The sequence below is a fragment of the Sinocyclocheilus grahami genome, unplaced genomic scaffold (assembly GCF_001515645.1).
Source record: "Sinocyclocheilus grahami isolate Dianchi unplaced genomic scaffold, SAMN03320097.WGS_v1.1 scaffold388.1, whole genome shotgun sequence".
Lineage (NCBI taxonomy): Eukaryota > Metazoa > Chordata > Actinopteri > Cypriniformes > Cyprinidae > Sinocyclocheilus > Sinocyclocheilus grahami.
In genome coordinates, this window is record NW_015505567.1 from 43,683 (window position 1) to 59,932 (window position 16,250).

Below are 16,250 nucleotides of genomic sequence, written 5' to 3' on the forward strand. Positions count from 1 at the left end.
AACTAATATTCAATATATTATTTTTCGTTTTCTGAGCTGCTTTCTTTAGGGTGCAAGTGTGCTTGTTATACCACAGCATCAAACTGTTTCCCTTAATCTTCTTAAAACATAAAGGAGCAACTGTGTCTAAAGTGCTAGAAAAGAGACAGTCCATAGTTACAATATCAAGTTTTTCTGAGCTATTGGATATGCTGTGAAGATGAGATGAGTCAGGAAGATTATTTACAAAGTAGTCTTTTGTAGTAGAAGTGACAAGGAGTTGAATTTCCAGCTTTAGCTAAATGGCGTATTCACAAAACTAGATAATGATCTGATATATCATCACTTTGTTGCAGAATTTTAATGCCATTAACACCAATTCCATGTGATAATATATCTAAAGTATGACTACAACAATGAGTGGGTTCTGTCATGTGTTGTAACGCCAGTAGAGTTTAGAATGTCTATAAATGCTAATCCCAATGCATCATTTTCATTATCTACATGGATATTAAAATCACCAACACTTAAGACTTTATCTGCAGCCAGCAAATTCTTTGATAAAGTCTGTATGGTAATAGAGTCTGTAAAGTCTTTATTATTTAAAGTAATGTAATCATCTGGTTTTAGCCATGTTTCTGTCAAACAGAGCACATCTAGGTTATGATCTCATATCCTATATATGGCCACGTTCACACAGCAGCAGAATAGGTTGTCAGTCCTGTTTTTGAGTCCTTAATTACGGTTACGTTCACACACAGTTCGGTTATTTATGGGCGTGACAACCGCATTCTGTAACCGAACTCACACCCGTAATTTTCAGGACTCACAACCGCATTATCGGAAAACACGCGCTGTGTGAACGGATCCGGACTGGACAACTATTTGTCTGTCACATCATACAGTGCGAGAGAGAGCTGCTCTGCCGCACAAACACGTGTCTAACGTGTGTTACGTGTTTTCCGTAACTTACAGTAACGGAAAAATTAGCTGCGTGTCGTCTGTACGTTTTCGAGCCCGTCAGATTTCCACCGGAGTCGCTCCCGTCAATTTTGTGTTCTGCGCACGAAGCTGTTGGTTATTGAAGATTTGACGAAAGAAATCGCGGCTCAATTGTCATGTCAGAAAGTGATAAGACTTTCAGTTTTATGGACGTCGCCATCTTTGATTTTACTTTGGTCACTGTCGCTATGGTTACTGGTAAGGAATGGGGCTTGACTCCCATTGCACGTTCATACAGACAGTATTCTAAACACAACTGTAAGCTGCTGCGTGAACGGGACATTTCGAGACTCACACCTGTAAAGAAAATGCGGTAGTCAATCCCAAAAACTGACAGTGTGAACGTAGCCTATATATCAGTCCCTCCATGATTTTGCAATTCTGCGATCGCTGAATTTATTGCAAAATCAAGCAAACTCTGCAATTTTCACAAGAGCTGGCAAATTTTCGTAATTGCCGCAGATTTTGGCCTTAGACGAGTCCTGTGACGTCATCAAAATTCATAGAAAGTCAGTCAGTCAAAGAAAGGTTTCTCAGTTCCAAAAATGGAATGAACAGCCTTGCGTTCTCATCATGACCGATTTACAAGAGCTACATTGGACAAACGAACCTAAAGCGGTACGAATCCACGCTGCTTTTTTTTTATGGGCTACGCAGCGCAGACCGTTTATCTGCTCGGGCCGGATCCGCGGCCTGATCTTGATCTGGACACCGTTATGCACGGCACTGGGAGATACAGTGAAGAAAGCAGTCAAATTCGCAGCTGAATCAATAACATCTCTGTGAAATCTTGTGAGAAGCGTTCAAATTCGGCGCTGAATTCTGTTAAAGCTATAGATATCAGAACAATATACTGTTTTGACATCACTTACCACTGATGTGGTAACCAGGAAAAACATTGTTCAATAAACACAAATCACCACCATTCACCATGGATTTAACATGGTAAAACTACAGGGACAACTTGTGGCAGAAATGGTCTAATGTTTTCGAGTGTTTTTAAATGCTTCACACAACTTTTCCCAGCACTTCAGAGCTTTAAGTATTACCGAATTTAAAAGTTATTTTTAATGTGATGGCATTATTTGTTCAACCTTCATAGGTTGTCCCCATTTATAAAACTAAAAGCTTCATAATGTAGGAAAGCAAACACTTATTTAAAAAATAAATGCATTAAATAATCACTAGTAGATGGCTGCAGAAAAGTACTTATAGCCTTATTAGCCATTTCCACTCCCTAATATATATATATATTTTTGTATGTATATTATAGTTAGACATTACAGTAATAAAAGTTAATTTTATCTGCATCTCAACTGCCCAGACAGCACAAGTACATCTGTAAAGACGTCTGCTAAAGATCTAGGAAACATCTGCTGTGTAATCTGATAAATGTCTCAGAAGCATTTTTACATGCATTCTAATAAATGTCTATTTGACATCTGACAGGAAACATCTTAGAGATGTATTGCAGATGAGCAAACACTCTAAAAAATACATCTTGCATATGTAAATGCAGACATCATATAGACATCTCCGAGATTGCGCGATTATGGCGAGTGCTCTACTGTCAGGTGCTGGTGCCACCTTCTGTAGAACTTAATAGCACTGGTGCTAGTGTCTTTAAATGTTAGTCTGGAGCCCTACAATGGTTCTCAAAGTCAGAAAAGCCATAACAATGTTAGAAGAATGTTGTCTGTGGTATATTTTCACTGCAAAACAATAAGAAATAACGCAATGACAGAATTTTCATTTTTTGGTGAACTATCGCTTTAAAAACATATCCTAATGGCAATGATTTTTCGTTTTCTGGGCTGCTTTCTTTAGGGTGCGAGTGTGCTTGTTATACCACAGCGTCAAACTGTTTTCCTTAATCTTCTTAAAGCATAAAGGAGCAACGGTGTCTAAAGTGCTAGAAAAGAGACAGTCCATAGTTACAATATCAAGTTTTTCTGAGCTATTGGATATGCTGTGAAGATGAGACAAGTCAGGAAGATTATTTACAAAGCAGTCTTTTGTAGTAGAAGTGATGTGACAAGGAGTTGAATTTCCAGCTTTAGCTAAATGGCGTATTCACAAAACTAGATAATGATCTGATATATCATCACTCTGTTGCATAATTTTAATTTCATTAACACCAATTCCATGTGATAATATTAAATCTAAAGTATGACTACGACAATGAGTGGGTTCTGTCATGTGTTGTAACTCCAGTAGAGTTTAGAACGTCTATAAATGGATATTAAAATCACCAACAATTAAGACTTTATCTGCAGCCAGCAAATTCTTTGCTAAAGTCTGTATGGTGATAAAGTCTGTATGGTAATAAAGTCTGTAAAGTCTTTATTATTTAAAGTAATGTAATCATCTGGTTTTAGCTATGTTTCTGTTAAACAGAGCACATCTAGGTTATGATCTCATATCCTATATATGGCCATGTTCACACAGCAGCAGAATACTGTTGTCAGTCCTGTTTTTGAGTCCTTAATACGGTTACGTTCACACACAGTTCGGTTATTTACGGGCGTGACAACCGCATTCTGTAACCGAACTCACACGAAAACACACGCTGTGTGAACGGATCCGGACTGCACAACTATTTGTCTGTCACATCATACAGTGCGAGAGAGAGCCGCTCTGCCGCACAAACACGTGTCTAACGTGTGTTACGTGTTTTCATGTGTGTTTTCCGTAACTTACAGTGACGGAAAAATGAGCTGCTTGTTTGGTGGCTCTTGCCGTTTCTATGAAGAATAACTCTTGAACACTTGGGTTTTGATGCCAGAAAAACAGACTTTTATTATCAGAGGGATAATGCAGTCTAGAGATTATCTGCAGAAAATCTATTGAGTCTGTGTCTGTATTCTCTTTTATACAGTGCTTTCTGAAGGCGTGCCCATGTTCAATACATTTCATACATATGGTTATTGTTTATCGACTCGTTTACCTCTTTTGGCTGTGTCTCCAGCCTGCCACCCAGAAGCAGACAGGAGGCCACAATTTATGTTCCATGACTAAAGTGGCCACATCATATATTTTGTCTAATGTCAAAACAGGACATGCAACTTTACCATATACTGTATTTTTGTAATGTCTGCACCAAGGAGATCTCATGCAGGCCTCACACACAGGCAGATACATGATTATAGCAGTAGAATAACTTGATATATAAATGGCCAGATTCACATTGCTTATACTTGAGTAGTTCATATTTTGACCAATAAAAATCTTCTACATTCCCTTCTTTGAGACTTACTAAGTCTCACCATCAATTGTCATTACCCTGAGTGCAGCTTCACAATTCAGTCTCATCAGTTATCACTATCTAGTGACTAAATTAAGTCACACAGTTTTATCACCAATGACTAGATTATGTAACAGCACTGTGGCGAGAGCAGCAGGACCAAACCTGACTAGGAGGGAGTAAAAGATCCGGCTCCCTAATCCCTCATTTAAGATAAAACAATGTTATAAGCATGAGCGTGCAATTGGTTCAGCGCTTGCCTGTGGTTGTCACAGTTATGTAATATACAACGGACATTAAAATTCAAAACATAAAACATGTAACATCACAAAAAATAGCATAGTTGATCTTCAGTCCAGATCCTTTGCATTGTAGAGGGCCATTTTGGTTACCCTCAAAAATCTATTTCCCATCATCTTGACATCTTAGAATTTCCATTTGCTTAGCTGTGGCTTTGATAACTAGTGACCTTGATATAGAATGTACACAGTAAAATAGTAATCCTCCTATCAATTCTGCAATTCCTAAAAACATTCCTAATTTAACTAACCATGCTCCCCATGCTCCTAACTTTAAATCAAACCAGTCCCACATTTGATTATCTTTTCCAGCATTTTCTTTAAGTTCAATCCTTAGGTTTGTTCAATTTGGTCATTACTTCAGTAAATGCTCCTTCAGGAGCAGTATTATTTGGTATGTATGTACAGCATTGATCCCCAAACATAACACACACTCCCCCTTTCTCAACTAACAAATAATCTAGAGCTATTCGATTTTGCCATGTCATTCTGCTCTTTGCATCCAATTGCTCTCCTAAAAGTGATAAGGCCTCATCAGTGTTTTTAATAAATCTTTGCTGATTGTAATATATGTAATTGATCCAATCTGCATTTTTATTTTGTTTAATCCAGATGAATATTGTTTCAATCCCTGATTTTATTTCATCTCTTGCTTTAAACTCATAAGGTATACCTCTTGGGCGACCAATTGAATCTATATAAACTGCAGGGTCTTTTTCATATGCTCTTTTGGTTCTAGTTTTTTCTTCATTTATTGTTTCCTCTTCTAGAGAGATATGACTCATTTTATGTGTCAGCATATCCCTAGTATGTAATCCTGACCAATTTTCTGGTAATGTTGTCAAGAGGCCATACTCTAATCCACACATCCACCATATGTCTGCCAATGCAATATCGATGTCATCAAATATAGGTGGTGGGCCTGCTTTTTTCACTAACTAATCATCTTTACATTGTGGAATTTTCCATATTTTGCTGCATTTTCTTTAATTTTCCTATGTCAATAGTTCCCTTCTTTTTATAACATTCAAATAATTGATCTGCCATTACTGGTATTTTTCCTTATGGTTGTTGTATTTTTTTTTCGTACTATTGGCCATTTACGGGTTGGTATGCACTGTAATTCAGTTGCTTCTCTGTAGTTTGTTGTAGATTGGAGACACTGGCACCAGTATGGGCATAGTGCCATTTTTGGGGTACAGTTTCTAAAGGTATTTATTTCTCTACATCTTTCTATTAAGAATTTACCTCCCAGTTTTTTTTTTACATCTAATCCCATTTCACTAGATAGTCCTGGACATTTATTTAATCATTGCAAAAGTAACTTTCTGGCTGAAATTAATTTGTCGTCTTGGTTTGTTTAGGCCTATTTAAAATGAGACACATCTGTTTATTGTTTTTACAATTATTTCACAATTATTTTAATCTCCAAACTGTTTTAGATAGTTCTTCTTCGCTTCTTATGCTTTGCTAAATAATAGAAAAAGAGTGTTAGGTTGTGCTCCGCTCTCCCCTACACACACGGATCATGAGAGCATTTTCTGCGCTAAACCCCGTGATGAGTTTAACAACACTTTCAGCGCGGATTACAGTTCATATCTGCACCGGAGTGAGCTCGAGTTTTTATGGACATATTTCATAGACTCATTAACATATGTAAATAAAAAAAAATTTAAACATAAATATTATTAGTGAATAATACTATAAATAATACTATAAAATACAATTTTTATTTTTCTTAAATACTTCATTTCTGGCATATTAAACTTTTTATTAAGTTCAAGCTTACAGTAATGTCAATTGTTTTTTGATCTCAAATATTTTGGTGGGTCTTGAAATATTATACTTGTTTAGGTGGGTCGTGGAATGGAAAAGTTTGAGAACCCTTGTCTTAAACCATTCATCATGAAATATTCTACAACTTGAACTGTGTATCAGTATTGGTATAATATATAAGACTGGTCTTGCTTCAAAGCAAACTATGCAGTTTTCCCACTTTTCTTTTTCTGCTGTGTAATTTACCCATTTATATCAATTATTGTCTTCTACCTTTTCCCATAAACATTTGAATTGCTAATTTTCTTATAACTGATATTATGATTAATATCTACAATGTTTTATCTAGATTTTTTTTTCTTCTCGTCCAATTATTAGTCATTTTGGATTAAGTAAAAGATACTGCCAGATTCAGATGAGGGTTGAAAAGTCAATTCTAGGGAAGTCTGGGTGCTGTTGTCTATTGCTTGATCTTGTAGAATTAGATGCATTAGGCATGTGATGATCATCAGATATCTTTTCCCTTTTCTGCTTCTCTGACAAAAGAATGTGAGCTTCTTGCTTATCTCTTTTTGAGTTGTCATCAGTTTGCACTTCATCTTGTGTTACTGGTCTCTGTATGTCACTTTCTCATGAGTTGTCTGCTTGTCTGTTTCCTTCTCTTTCCACTTCCTCTTTTCCATTTGTTGGCCCACATCTGCTCCCAAGTTTTTTGATCATCTCGTTAGCAGTCTCACCACTCATTCCATCTTCACCAGGGTGACTCTTTGCGAGTCGTTGCAATGGTCTTTCCCTCGTTGGCAAGGGAGGGTCGTTACTAGCACGCCCCTCATCCCACACTTCATGCTGTGTGGAGTTTTTGAAGCTGGTTGCCATATTTTAAGGTGAGAGATGTGGACCCAGGTGTCACTCTGCAACCATTTTGCCGCTCAATGCAAGATTCTCCCTTGAGATCATAACTGCACTCACTGGTTCTTATTGGTGGAGCAAACCATTCCCTGGCCTTGATAGCACTGTTGTCACCTGTAAATGGAAACCTTCAAAATTTTCTGTTAGTGATATCAAGTCCTTCTTGGTGTGACCTGTGGAAATTTAATGTGGGTTGAGGGCTGTCCTGGCCCCTTTTTTAGCCCTCACAAATCCAGTGCTGTCAATACAATGAGTATAGGGCTAATACCCATTTTCTATAATATAATAAAGAATTTGGTTTTACTCAGTTATCTGCATCCTTACTATTTTTCAATTCATTTCAAATTTATTCTCAACAATTTGCTAATTCAGTTATCTCTTTGTTTTATAAACTGAGTTCCACTATATCACTGGATAATTTCCTAGGCATATCTTGCTCAGTAGCATAAGCCTTTTGACCTGGAAAACACTCAACCCACTTTTTTTATGTTAACAGTCAGAAAGACAATATTTTATCTTTTTGACACAGAATCAGCTCCATCATGATATGCTGAAAAGAAAGTTAGATGTGGGGTGGACAGAGCAAGCTTGTTTTGCTCTGCCTTCCCATGTTATACGCTGCGCAAGCATGACACGGCTTTTCTTTCTGCCACAACAATGACCTAGGTACTGACCAGGAAACTTAACCAAATTCATCCATGGTCATTATTTTACTGGGCATAATTTGCCCTGTGGGCCCACATATTAAAATGTGCATACAGCTGTTTTGGCAAAATGATTGATTTGCCTTAGTGTCTCGTCAGACACCCTCTTTCACTTCATACAACACCATCATTCATACTTTTTCACACTCTTTCACATTCCCCTTTTTGCCAAAAACATATTTTTTTTTGAGTTTTCAGCTGATTGTAAACTAAATGATTTTAGTTGTGTTTGCCACGAATTCTGAGTAGCATGATTTATTTAGTTTTTATTTAGTTAGACTCTACTGAGCATAGACCTGGTAGCATTCCACATAGTTTCTAGATGTCATGCAACCAGGCAACGTCGGTCACCATAAAGTTTAGTTTAACACTGCTGTATAAACCTCTCTTTTTCTTTCTTTTTTTTCTTCAAAATCTAATAGATTAATTTGGTTAGAATAATAGATCCGGCCTCTTATTGCTACCTGTCCCAACTTTTTTGGAATGTGTAGCTCTCATGAAATCCAAAATGAGCCAATATTTGGCATGACATTTCAAAATGTCTCACTTTCAACATTTGATATGTTATCTATATTCTATTGTGAATAAAATATATGTTTATGAGATTTGTAAATTATTCCATTCCTTTTTTACTCACAATTTGTACAGTGTCCAAACTTTTTTGGAATTGGGTTTGTAGGATCCATGGCCATCAACATTTCCATCTCGTTATCCTCAGTGATGACAGCATATGTGATTTCATGATTTTGGAGTATTTTAATTTTATTCAATCTAGCCCTCGAGAATAACCATTACACAAAATGGAGTGACCAATATTTTTATTTTATCAGCCATATTCTTTTTTATTAGACATCTTGTCTACCCTTTTTTCTTTTCTATTTCCCAAAGAGTTCAGCATTGTTGTCAATAATTCAGTTGTACATTTCCCCCTAGTTGGTTAATGAAATAGCCCTTACTGTGCCAAATCCAGCTCCATTTTTATCTGATTGGTGAGTCAAGCACCCACTTCTGTCTGTCATAATTACTTTTTCTTTAAGACATAAGGCTGGACTGGTACCTATTGAAAAGCAGATTGAGAATGTTAGGAAGAACTGCTGTGAGACCAGTGGATAATCAAGATTAATATAGTTAATAAAATAATTAACAAAATATGAAGCAGTCTCTATAGTGAGTGATCATTATATATGCAGCACCTGTGCACGCAATGGGAAGGGATGAAAGTCCTTCTGGTTAGATCATCAGTCTGTTGAAGCTGTTTGGCTGTTGCACTGGGTCAGTCAGTCTGTGATGGCACTCAAAGGCCTGATGTTGTGGTGTATGGTCTCCTTTGTTTCTCTGCCTTTCCTCAGTCTGCCTTTTGATTGCTCCTGCCAGAGTTTTGCATTTCAGGCTGTTCTCTTCACTCTCAGGAAAAGTCTCAAGTGAAAGATTCACCTTTTCCTGCTTTAAGTCAGTCTTTCTCCATGCTGAAGTCTAAACTCCTCTTCAGGAGGTGAGCGTCCATCAACCCCTCCCTCTTCTTCTCTCTGCAGCTGTGTCTTTGCTTCTTCACCACTTTGTTAGACAGACTCCAGTTCATTGTTTCCCTTTGTCAAAGCACTGTTCCAGAAGTTATCTGAAATTTGAACACTCAGAGAATGCATTAATCAAATTGAACCTTTGTAAACTCTGACCAAATTGTGTCTGAGCAATCTGCTTTTGATCTAATTTTCACTTTTCAACCATCTCTTTTAATGGTCCCTTAATAAAAACAATCTCATCTGGTTAAAAACAGCAGTTCCCTTATTCTATTTTAGTAAAGCAAGTTCTTCATTGCATAAAAATAGCAAGCAGTTTTTTCTTTGCAAAATGCAGAAAGCAGCAGTAATCTACCTTTATTATATACTGCAATTAAACAAAATAATATTTCCTTTTACAACAGCATGATATGCGTATGGTAAACTAAAGACTTCAATCATAATTTTTCTTCTATATTTGCATATATGATTCAGAATAATCTGGTAATGGTGAATTAATTTTTCCCAACCAACATAACAAAATTCCTTTTATTTAAATATTTAATCAACAAGTTCCATTATTATTGTTAAATAGCTTTTGAATCAAAATTGATATGAATTTGGTCACCCAATCTTGCTCTGATTCAACGTTGCACTACACAAGTTATCTTTTAGTTAACTCCAGTCTAAATCTCTGAAGCTCTGTAGTGGATTAACTTTCATACTCTGTCCCAGGGATAATAAGATACAAATTTTAGACGTGTTTTAAGCACGTGCAATCTTTTTATTAATCTGTTAAAACATTTCATTACATAATACATGTATATCTTATTTCAATTAATCTATTATTATTTCAATAAGCTGCAAAGTCCATATCTTGGAACACTTTAAAAAAAACAACAACATTCATACAAGTCCCTTTATTGCTCAGGGCTCATAGACTCATTCACTCTTCTCCAGCGCAACACAAGCTGTGTCCGTCTCCGTGACCTGATCACACTCAAGTGACAGTTCAGGAGGGGCACACACCTCCTGCTCCACCAGATATAGGGTTTATTTTCTCATACAACCACAAGTTACAAATACGCTCAGACAGACACAGACACATACATTTACACAGACTACTCTACACTCTTCCTAAGTGACCTGTCAGTTGCTCGCTCTTTCATTGATACACTTCCTCAACACAGTAAAAAAGCAGTACCCTGCAGGAATTTTTGCCTAGCCATAGGACTTTGCGCGCTTCCCTTTACTTTATCTGCTTAACGTCCATTGATGTCCATCGAGGCCCACTCATCAATAAACACAGACCATTGCATGCAATGTATATCTGCTTAACATCTACTGCCATCCGTCAAAGGCCCTCTTGGCAGTAAACACAGATTTTTGCATGCACAATCTGCCCTCATTTACTATTATAGTAAAACAGATCAGTGCATGCAATTATTTCTTCTGGAATCAAAACCCTTTTTCTTTTTGTTCTTTAAATTTGGAGGAGCATTTTCGAGTGTCTATACCCCCACTGGCTGACTTTGGCAAACAACACTTATTACACTGAACAAAATTATAAACGCAACACTTTTGTTTTTGCCCCATTTTTCATGAGCTGAACTCAAAGATCTAAGACTTTTTCTATGTACACAAAAGGCCTTTTTCTCTCAAATATTGTTCACAAATCTGTCTAAATCTGTGTTAGTGAGCACTTCTCCTTTGCCGAGATAATCCATCCACCTCACAGGTGTGGCATATCAAGATGCTGATTAGACAGCATGATTATTGCACAGGTGTGCCTTAGGCTGGCCACAATAAAAGGCCACTCTAAAATGTGCAGTTTTACTGTATTGGGGGGTCCGAAAACCAGTCAGTATCTGGTGTGACCACCATTTGCCTCATGCAGTGCAACACATCTCCTTCGCATAGAGTTGATCAGGTTGTTGATTGTGGCCTGTGGAATGTTGGTCCACTCCTCTTCAATGGCGGTGCGAAGTTGATGAATATTGGCAGGAACTGGAACACGCTGTCATATACGCCGATCCAGAGCATCCCAAACATGCTCAATGGGTGACATGTCCGGTGAGTATGCTGGCCATTTGTGTACAGATCCTCGCAACATGGGGCCGATGAGGACGATGAGCATGCAAATGAGCTTCCCTGAGACGGTTTCTGACAGTTTGTGCAGAAATTCTTTGGTTATGCAAACCGATTGTTGCAGCAGCTGTCCGGGTGGCTGGTCTCAGACGATCTTGGAGGCGAGTATGCTGGCTGTGGAGGTCCTGGGCTGGTGTGGTCTGTGGTTGTGAGGCCGGTTGGATGTACTGCCAAATTCTCTGAAATGCCTTTGGAGACGGCTTATGGTAGAGAAATGAACATTCAATTCACGGGCAACAGCTCTGGTGGACATTCCTGCAGTCAGCATGCCAATTGCACGCTCCCTCAAAACTTGCGACATCTGTGGCATTGTGCTGTGTGATAAAACTGCACATTTTAGAGTAGCCTTTTATTGTGGCCAACCTAAGGCACACCTGTGCAATAATCATGCTGTCTAATCAGCATCTTGATATGCCACACCTGTGAGGTGGATGGATTATCTCGGTAAAGGAGAAGTGCTCACTAACACAGATTTAGACAGATTTGTGAACAATATTTGAGAGAAATAGGCCTTTTGTGTACATAGAAAAAGTCTTAGATCTTTGAGTTCAGCTCATGAAAAATAGGGCAAAAACAAAAGTGTTGCGTTTATAATTTTGTTCAGTATATATAAGCAAAAAAACTGCCTACCTTTATTGTTTAGTGGCCACTAATAATGTTGTTCGTCAAGCCTGCCCAAAGTGATCCACCACCCTCTGCTCCTTTCCAGCCCCACATTGGGCGCCAAAATGTGGTGGCTCTTGCCGTTTCTATGAAGAATCACTCTTGAACACTTGGGTTTTGATGCCAGAAAAATAGACTTTTATTATCAGAGAGATAATGCAGTCTAGAGATTATCTGCAGAAAATCTATCGAGTCTGTGTCTGTACTCTCTTTTATACAGTGCTTTCCGAAGGCGTGCCCATGTTCAATACATTTCATACATATGGTTATTGTTTATCAACTCGTTTACCTCTTTTGGCTGTGTCTCCAGCCTGCCACCTAGAAGCAGACAGGAGGCCACAATTTATGTTCCATGACTAAAGAGGCCCCATCATATATTTTGTCTAATGTCAAAACAGGACATGCAACTTTACCATATACTGTATTTTTGTAATGTCTGCACCAAGGAGGTCTCATGCAGGCCTCACAGACAGGCAGATACATGATTATAACAATAGAATAACTTGATATATAAATGGCCAGATTCACATTGATTATACTTGAGTAGTTCATATTTTGACCAATAAAAATCTTCTACACGTGTCGTCTGAACGTTTTAGAGCCTGCCAGTTTTGTGTTCTGCGCACGATTAATGCTCCACTCTCCACCCAAATTCAAAAGCTGCTGTTGGTTATTGAAGATTTGACGAAAGAAATCGCGGCTCAATTGTCATGTCAGAAAGTGATAAGACTTTCAGTTTTATGGACGTCGCCATCTTTGATTTTTCTTTGGTTACTGTCGCTATGGTTACTGGTAAGGAATGGGGCTTGACTCCCATTGCACGTTCATACAGACAGTATTCTAAACACAACTGTAAGCTGCTGCGTGAACGGGACATTTCGAGACTCACACCTGTAAAGAAAATGCGGTAGTCAATCCCAAAAACTGACAGTGTGAACGTAGCCTATATATCAGTCCCTCCATGATTTTGCAATTCTGCGATCGCTGAATTTATTGCAAAATCAAGCAAACTCTGCAATTTTCACAAGAGCTGGCAAATTTTCGTAATTTCCGCAGATTTTGGGCTTAGACACGTCCCGTGACGTCATCAAAATTCAGAAAAAGTCAAAGAAAGGTTTCTCAGTTCCAAAAATGGAATGAACAGCCTTGCTGCGGCCTGATCTTGATCTTGACACCGTTATGCACAGCACTGGGAGATACAGTGAAGAAAGATAACATCTTGTGAGAAGCATTCAAATTCGGCGCAGAATTCTGTTAAAGCTATAGATATCAGAACAATATACTGTTCTGACATCACTTACCACTGATGTGGTAACCAGGAAAAACATTGTTCAATAAACACAAATCATCACCATTCACCATGGATTTAACATAGTAAAACTACAGGGACAACTTGTGGCAGAAATGGTCTAATTTTTTTGAGTGTTTTTAAATGTTTCACACAACTTTTCCCAGCACTTCAGAGCTTTAAGTATTACCCAATTTAAAAGTTATTTTTAATGTGATGGCACAGCATGCATTAAATAATCACTAGTAGATGGCTGCAGAAAAGTACTTATAGCCTTATTAGCCATTTCCACTCCCTAATATATATATATATTTTTGTATGTATATTATAGTTAGACATTACAGTAATAAAAGTTAATTTTATCTGCATCTCAACTGCCCAGACGGCACAAGTACATCTGTAAGACGTCTGCTAAAGATCTGGGAAACATCTGCTGTGTAATCTGATAAACGTCTCAGAAGCATTTTTACATGCATTCTAATAAATGTCTATTTGACATCTGACAGGAAACATCTTAGAGACGTATTGCAGATGAGCAAACACTCTAAAAAATGCATCTTGCAAATGTAAATGCAGACATCATATAGACATCTCCGAGATGTAGATGTGCGATTAGGGCGAGTGCTTTACTGTCAGGTGCTGTTGCCACCTTCTGTAGAACTTAACAGCACTGGTGCTAGTGTCTTCAAATGTTAGTCTGGATCCCTACAATGGTTCTCAAAGTCAGAAAAGTCATAACAATGTTAGAAGACTGTTATCTGTGGTATATTTTCACTGCAAAACAATAAGAAATGCTGCAGCAAAATCAGTCAATTTAGGCCGCAAAAATCAGAAAAAAGTCCCGCGAAATCCTGGAGGGACTGATATATATATATATATATATATATATATATCAATCCTGGAGAGACTGATATATATATATATATATAAATCCTGGAGAGACTGATATATATATATATATATATATATATATTTTACAAAAAGTGTTTTAGTAGAAAGGGATCTAATATTCATTAAGCCAAGCTTTAGCATTTGTTTATATGTATTATATCTGTTTGTTTTTTTTAAATTAAATTATTACCCTTAAATGGGTTTGAAAATTTTTGGGGTTTGCTTGTTCGGGGGAATAGACAGAGTCTCTATATTATGATATCTAGGTGAAAGAGTATCTATGTGCTGAGAATAAACTGACTTCTGTGACGTGAGTGGCTAAATGCCAGTCTGTCTGCTTCCTGACCTGGGCCCCAGTTAGTCAAGTACGAACTCTAATGGTGCTTTTCCACTGCGTGGTACGACTCGGCTCGGCTCGGCACGGCTCAGGACGGCACGGGTCCGCTCCGCTTTCCTTTTCCCTCCAAGCTTTAGCATTTGTTTATATGTATTATATCTGTTTGTTTTTTTTAAATTAAATTATTACCCTTAAATGGGTTTGAAAATTTTTGGGGTTTGCTTGTTCGGGGGAATAGACAGAGTCTCTATATTATGATATCTAGGTGAAAGAGTATCTATGTGCTGAGAATAAACTGACTTCTGTGACGTGAGTGGCTAAATGCCAGTCTGTCTGCTTCCTGACCTGGGCCCCAGTTAGTCAAGTACGAACTCTAATGGTGCTTTTCCACTGCGTGGTACGACTCGGCTCGGCTCGGCCCGGCTCAGTACGGCACGGTTCGGCTCGGCTTGCATTTCCACTGCAGTTCAGTACCGCTTTAGAGTGGGCGGGATTATTCACATGTGTTATAGTTGCGCCGCCTCTACTACCACGACAGGCCTGGCAGGCCATCCCCAGAGTGCCAGACTGGGTTTTGGGGATAATAAAACGAGGTTATTCACTGCAATTCGCTTGAAGACCCCCGCGATTCAGCGGCGTGGTTCCCACCTCCGAGGTGATGAATTTGCTGGCGATAGGAGCTGTAGAAACGGTTCCCCCAGCTCAAGCGAGTCAGGCTTCCACAGCTGCCATTTCCTCGTCCCCAACAAGGATGGCAATCTAAGGCCCATCCTCGATCTCATACATCGACGACTGGCTTGTTCTGGCCCAGTCGGAGGCAGAGCTAATATCACACAGAACCCTCCTCCTCAGCCACCTGGAGTGCCTGGGACTCAGGGTCAATGTCAATTTTGCCAAGAGCGCGTTGTTCCCCAGCCAGTGAATATTGTTCCTGGGAACAATTTTCGACTCAGCCCAATTGAGAGCTGTTGTCCTGCCGGCTCTGGCCATACGGAGGCTGGTGACCTCTTTCGAGATTGGTACCACTCGCCCTCTCAAAACATTTCAGAGGATGCTGGGCCTCATGGCGGCGGCATCGCCAGCACTACAGTTGGGTCTGCTTCTTATGCACCCCCTTCAGCGCTGGTTGAAACCACGGGTTCCATCCCATGCTTGGCGTCACGGACGCCTGCAGATCATGGGGAGTCAGGCCTGTGTAACAGCCCTGGCCCCCTGGAAGAGCTCCCACTGGATGGAACAGGGCGTGACCATGGGGATGGTTTGCAGAAGGACAGTTGTCACGACAGACACCTCCAACCCAGCTTGGCGGGTGCTGTGCGAGAGCATACTGACTTTCGGCCACTGGTCGAAGGCGAAAAAAGGCTTCCACATTAACTGCCTGGAAATGCTAGCAGTATGTCAAGCCTGTCAGTTCTTCCTGCCAGTCCTAAAGGGGCACCATGTGCTAATCCGATCGGACAACATGTATGTGATGTCCTACATACATCCCCAAGGAGCCCTCTTGAAGCGTCTCT

General features: G+C 39.0%; 1 protein-coding gene and 1 long non-coding RNA gene across 5 annotated transcripts in view; both read left to right on the plus strand.

The window, feature by feature from the left end:
* Positions 1-16,250, plus strand: part of def8 (differentially expressed in FDCP 8 homolog) — a 113,097-nt gene that overhangs the window by 43,191 nt on the left and 53,656 nt on the right. The window lies entirely within an intron of this gene.
* Positions 1,330-14,713, plus strand: LOC107550121 (uncharacterized). The gene is made up of 3 exons (XR_001604628.1): positions 1,330-1,340; positions 4,363-4,366; positions 14,639-14,713. It is a non-coding gene; the product is annotated as an uncharacterized lncRNA (long non-coding RNA).